This window comes from Notolepis coatsorum (genome assembly GCF_963971535.1).
Source record: "Notolepis coatsorum genome assembly, contig: SCAFFOLD_137, whole genome shotgun sequence".
NCBI classification, from domain to species: domain Eukaryota; kingdom Metazoa; phylum Chordata; class Actinopteri; order Aulopiformes; family Paralepididae; genus Notolepis; species Notolepis coatsorum.
The window spans coordinates 570330-576329 of NW_028172131.1; positions in this window are offsets into that span (position 1 = coordinate 570330).

A 6000-nucleotide genomic window follows, 5' to 3' on the forward strand; every position below is an offset into this window, starting at 1 on the left:
TGAGACTGTAGTAGCTGTTGTTCAGTGTTCTGTTGGACCTGAGACTGTAGTAGCTGTTCAGTGTTCTGTTGGACCTGAGAGTGTAGTAGCTGTTCAGTGTTCTGTTGGACCTGAGAGTGTAGTAGCTGTTCAGTGTTCTGTTGGACCTGAGACTGTAGTAGCTGCTGTTCAGTGTTCTGTTGGACTTGAGACTGTAGTAGCTGTTCAGTGTTCTGTTGGACCTGAGACTGTAGTAGCTGTTCAGTGTTCTGTTGGACCTGAGACTGTAGTAGCTGCTGTTCAGTGTTCTGTTGGACCTGAGACTGTAGTAGCTGTTCAGTGTTCTGTTGGACCTGAGACTGTAGTAGCTGTTCAGTGTTCTGTTGGACCTGAGACTGTAGTAGCTGTTCAGTGTTCTGTTGGACCTGACACTGTAGTAGCTGTTCAGTGTTCTGTTGGACCTGAGACTGTAGTAGCTGTTCAGTGTTCTGTTGGACCTGAGACTGTAGTAGCTGCTGTTCAGTGTTCTGTTGGACTTGAGACTGTAGTAGCTGTTCAGTGTTCTGTTGGACCTGAGACTGTAGTAGCTGTTCAGTGTTCTGTTGGACCTGAGACTGTAGTAGCTGCTGTTCAGTGTTCTGTTGGACCTGAGACTGTAGTAGCTGTTCAGTGTTCTGTTGGACCTGAGACTGTAGTAGCTGTTCAGTGTTCTGTTGGACCTGAGACTGTAGTAGCTGTTCAGTGTTCTGTTGGACCTGAGACTGTAGTAGCTGTTCAGTGTTCTGTTGGACCTGAGACTGTAGTAGCTGCTCAGTGTTCTGTTGGACCTGAGACTGTAGTAGCTGTTCAGTGTTCTGTTGGACCTGAGACTGTAGTAGCTGCTGTTCAGTGTTCTGTTGGACCTGAGACTGTAGTAGCTGCTGTTAAGTGTTCTGTTGGACCTGAGACTGTAGTAGCTGTTCAGTGTTCTGTTGGACCTGAGACTGTAGTAGCTGCTGTTCAGTGTTCTGTTGGACCTGAGACGGTAGTAGCTGTTCAGTGTTCTGTTGGACCTGAGACTGTAGTAGCTGTTCAGTGTTCTGTTGGACATGAGACTGTAGTAGCTGTTCAGTGTTCTGTTGGACCTGAGACTGTAGTAGCTGTTCAGTGTTCTGTTGGACCTGAGACTGTAGTAGCTGTTCAGTGTTCTGTTGGACCTGAGACTGTAGTAGCTGTTCAGTGTTCTGTTGGACCTGAGACTGTAGTAGCTGTTCAGTGTTCTGTTGGACTTGAGACTGTAGTAGCTGTTCAGTGTTCTGTTGGACCTGAGACTGTAGTAGCTGCTGTTCAGTGTTCTGTTGGACCTGAGACTGTAGTAGCTTCTCAGTGTTCTGTTGGACCTGAGACTGTAGTAGCTGTTCAGTGTTCTGTTGGACCTGAGACTGTAGTAGCTGTTCAGTGTTCTGTTGGACTTGAGACTGTAGTAGCTGTTCAGTGTTCTGTTGGACCTGAGACTGTAGTAGCTGCTGTTCAGTGTTCTGTTGGACCTGAGACTGTAGTAGCTGCTGTTCAGTGTTCTGTTGGACCTGAGACTGTAGTAGCTGTTCAGTGTTCTGTTGGACCTGAGACTGTAGTAGCTGCTGTTCAGTGTTCTGTTGGACCTGAGACTGTAGTAGCTGCTGTTCAGTGTTCTGTTGGACCTGAGACTGTAGTAGCTTCTCAGTGTTCTGTTGGACCTGAGAGTGTAGTAGCTGCTGTTCAGTGTTCTGTTGGACCTGAGACTGTAGTAGCTGTTCAGTGTTCTGTTGGACCTGAGACTGTAGTAGCTGTTCAGTGTTCTGTTGGACCTGAGACTGTAGTAGCTGTTCAGTGTTCTGTTGGACCTGAGACTGTAGTAGCTGTTCAGTGTTCTGTTGGACCTGAGACTGTAGTAGCTGCTGTTCAGTGTTCTGTTGGACCTGAGACTGTAGTAGCTGTTCAGTGTTCTGTTGGACCTGAGACTGTAGTAGCTGTTCAGTGTTCTGTTGGACCTGAGACTGTAGTAGCTGCTGTTCAGTGTTCTGTTGGACCTGAGACTGTAGTAGCTGTTCAGTGTTCTGTTGGACCTGAGACTGTAGTAGCTGTTCAGTGTTCTGTTGGACCTGAGACTGTAGTAGCTGTTGTTCAGTGTTCTGTTGGACCTGAAACTGTAGTAACTGTTCAGAGTTCTGTTGGACGTGAGACTGTAGTAGCTGTTCAGTGTTCTGTTGGACCTGAAACTGTAGTAACTGTTCAGAGTTCTGTTGGACGTGAGACTGTAGTAGCTGCTGTTCAGTGTTCTGTTGGACCTGAGACTGTAGTAGCGGCTGTTCAGTGTTCTGTTGGACCTGAGACTGTAGTAGCTGCTGTTCAGTGTTCTGTTGGACCTGAGACTGTAGTAGCTGTTCAGTGTTCTGTTGGACCCGAGACTGTAGTAGCTGTTCAGTGTTCTGTTGGACCTGAGACTGTAGTAGCTGTTCAGTGTTCTGTTGGACCTGAGACTGTAGTAGCTGCTGTTCAGTGTTCTGTTGGACCTGAGACTGTAGTAACTGTTCAGTGTTCTGTTGGACCTGAGACTGTAGTAGCTGCTCAGTGTTCTGTTGGACCTGAGACTGTAGTAGCTGTTCAGTGTTCTGATGGACCTGAGACTGTAGTAGCTGTTCAGTGTTCTGTTGGACCTGAGACTGTAGTAGCTGTTCAGTGTTCTGTTGGACCTGAGACTGTAGTAGCTGTTCAGTGTTCTGTTGGACCTGAGACTGTAGTAGCTGTTCAGTGTTCTGTTGGACCTGAGACTGTAGTAGCTGTTCAGTGTTCTGTTGGACCTGAGACTGTAGTAGCTGTTCAGTGTTCTGTTGGACCTGAGACTGTAGTAGCTGTTCAGTGTTCTGTTGGACCTGAGACTGTAGTAGCTGCTGTTCAGTGTTCTGTTGGACCTGAGACTGTAGTAGCTGCTGTTCAGTGTTCTGTTGGACCTGAGACTGTAGTAGCTGCTGTTCAGTGTTCTGTTGGACCTGAGACTGCAGTAGCTGTTCAGTGTTCTGTTGGACCTGAGACTGTAGTAGCTGCTGTTCAGTGTTCTGTTGGACCTGAGACTGTAGTAGCTGTTCAGTGTTCTGTTGGACCTGAGACTGTAGTAGCTGTTCAGTGTTCTGTTGGACCTGAGACTGTAGTAGCTGTTCAGTGTTCTGTTGGACCTGAAACTGTAGTAGCTGCTGTTCAGTGTTCTGTTGGACCTGAGACTGTAGTAGCTGTTCAGTGTTCTGTTGGACCTGAGACTGTAGTATCTGCTGTTCAGTGTTCTGTTGGACCTGAGACTGTAGTAGCTGTTCAGTGTTCTGTTGGACCTGAGACTGTAGCTGCTGTTCAGTGTTCTGTTGGACCTGAGACTGTAGTAGCTGCTCAGTGTTCTGTTGGACCTGAGACTGTAGTAGCTGTTCAGTGTTCTGTTGGACCTGAGACTGTAGTAGCTGTTCAGTGTTCTGTTGGACCTGAGACTGTAGTAGCTGCTGTTCAGTGTTCTGTTGGACCTGAGACTGTAGTAGCTGTTCAGTGTTCTGTTGGACCTGAGACTGTAGTAGCTGTTCAGTGTTCTGTTGGACCTGAGACTGTAGTAGCTGCTGTTCAGTGTTCTGTTGGACCTGACTCTGTAGTAGCTGTTCAGTGTTCTGTTGGACCTGAGACTGTAGTAGCTGTTGTTCAGTGTTCTGTTGGACCTGAAACTGTAGTAACTGTTCAGAGTTCTGTTGGACGTGAGACTGTAGTAGCTGTTCAGTGTTCTGTTGGACCTGAAACTGTAGTAACTGTTCAGAGTTCTGTTGGACGTGAGACTGTAGTAGCTGTTCAGTGTTCTGTTGGACCTGAGACTGTAGTAGCTGTTCAGTGTTCTGTTGGACCTGAGACTGTAGTAGCTGTTCAGTGTTCTGTTGGACCTGAGACTGTAGTAGCTGCTGTTCAGTGTTCTGTTGGACCTGAGACTGTAGTAGCTGCTGTTCAGTGTTCTGTTGGACCTGAGACTGTAGTAGCTGTTCAGTGTTCTGTTGGACCTGAGACTGTAGTAGCTGTTCAGTGTTCTGTTGGACCTGAGACTGTAGTAGCTGATGTTCAGTGTTCTGTTGGACCTGAGACTGTAGTAGCTGTTCAGTGTTCTGTTGGACCTGAGACTGTAGTAGCTGTTCAGTGTTCTGTTGGACCTGAGACTGTAGTAGCTGTTCAGTGTTCTGTTGGACCTGAGACTGTAGTAGCTGTTCAGTGTTCTGTTGGACCTGAGACTGTAGTAGCTGCTGTTCAGTGTTCTGTTGGACCTGAGACTGTAGTAGCTGTTCAGTGTTCTGTTGGACCTGAGACTGTAGTAGCTTCTCAGTGTTCTGTTGGACCTGAGACTGTAGTAGCTGTTCAGTGTTCTGTTGGACCTGAGACTGTAGTAGCTGCTGTTCAGTGTTCTGTTGGACCTGAGACTGTAGTAGCTGCTGTTCAGTGTTCTGTTGGACCTGAGACTGTAGTAGCTTCTCAGTGTTCTGTTGGACCTGAGACTGTAGTAGCTGCTGTTCAGTGTTCTGTTGGACCTGAGACTGTAGTAGCTGTTCAGTGTTCTGTTGGACCTGAGACTGTAGTAGCTGTTCAGTGTTCTGTTGGACCTGAGACTGTAGTAGCTGTTCAGTGTTCTGTTGGACCTGAGACTGTAGTAACTGTTCAGTGTTCTGTTGGACCTGAGACTGTAGTAGCTGCTGTTCAGTGTTCTGTTGGACCTGAGACTGTAGTAGCTGCTGTTCAGTGTTCTGTTGGACCTGAGACTGTAGTAGCTGTTCAGTGTTCTGTTGGACCTGAGACTGTAGTAGCTGTTCAGTGTTCTGTTGGACCTGAGACTGTAGTAGCTGTTCAGTGTTCTGTTGGACCTGAGACTGTAGTAGCTGTTCAGTGTTCTGTTGGACCTGAGACTGTAGTAGCTGTTCAGTGTTCTGTTGGACCTGAGACTGTAGTAGCTGCTGTTCAGTGTTCTGTTGGACCTGAGACTGTAGTAGCTGTTCAGTGTTCTATTGGACCTGAGACTGTAGTAGCTGCTGTTCAGTGTTCTGTTGGACCTGAGACTGTAGTAGCTGCTGTTCAGTGTTCTGTTGGACCTGAGACTGTAGTAGCTGTTCAGTGTTCTGTTGGACCTGAGACTGTAGTAGCTGTTCAGTGTTCTGTTGGACCTGAGACTGTAGTAGCTGCTGTTCAGTGTTCTGTTGGACCTGAGACTATAGTAGTAGCTGCTGTTCAGTGTTCTGTTGGACCTGAGACTGTAGTAGCTGTTCATTGTTCTGTTGGACCCGAGACTGTAGTAGCTGTTCAGTGTTCTGTTGGACCTGAGACTGTAGTAGCTGTTCAGTGTTCTGTTGGACCTGAGACTGTAGTAGCTGTTCAGTGTTCTCTTGGACCTGAGAGTGTAGTAGCTGCTGTTCAGTGTTCTGTTGGACCTGAGACTGTAGTAGCTGTTCAGTGTTCTCTTGGACCTGAGACTGTAGTAGCTGTTCAGTGTTCTGTTGGACCTGAGACTGTAGTAGCTGTTCAGTGTTCTGTTGGACCTGAGACTGTAGTAGCTGCTGTTCAGTGTTCTGTTGGACCTGAGACTGTAGTAGCTGCTGTTCAGTGTTCTGTTGGACCTGAGACTGTAGTAGCTGTTCAGTGTTCTGTTGGACCTGAGACTGTAGTAGCTGTTCAGTGTTCTGTTGGACCTGAGACTGTAGTAGCTGTTCAGTGTTCTGTTGGACCTGAGACTGTAGTAGCTGCTGTTCAGTGTTCTGTTGGACCTGAGACTGTAGTAGCTGCTGTTCAGTGTTCTGTTGGACCTGAGACTGTAGTAGCTGCTGTTCAGTGTTCTGTTGGAGCTGAGACTGTAGTAGCTGTTCAGTGTTCTGTTGGACCTGAGACTGTAGTAGCTGCTGTTCAGTGTTCTCTTGGAGCTGAGACTGTAGTAGCTGTTCAGTGTTCTGTTGGACCTGAGACTGTAGTAGCTGCTGTTCAGTGTTCTGTTGGACCTGAGACTGT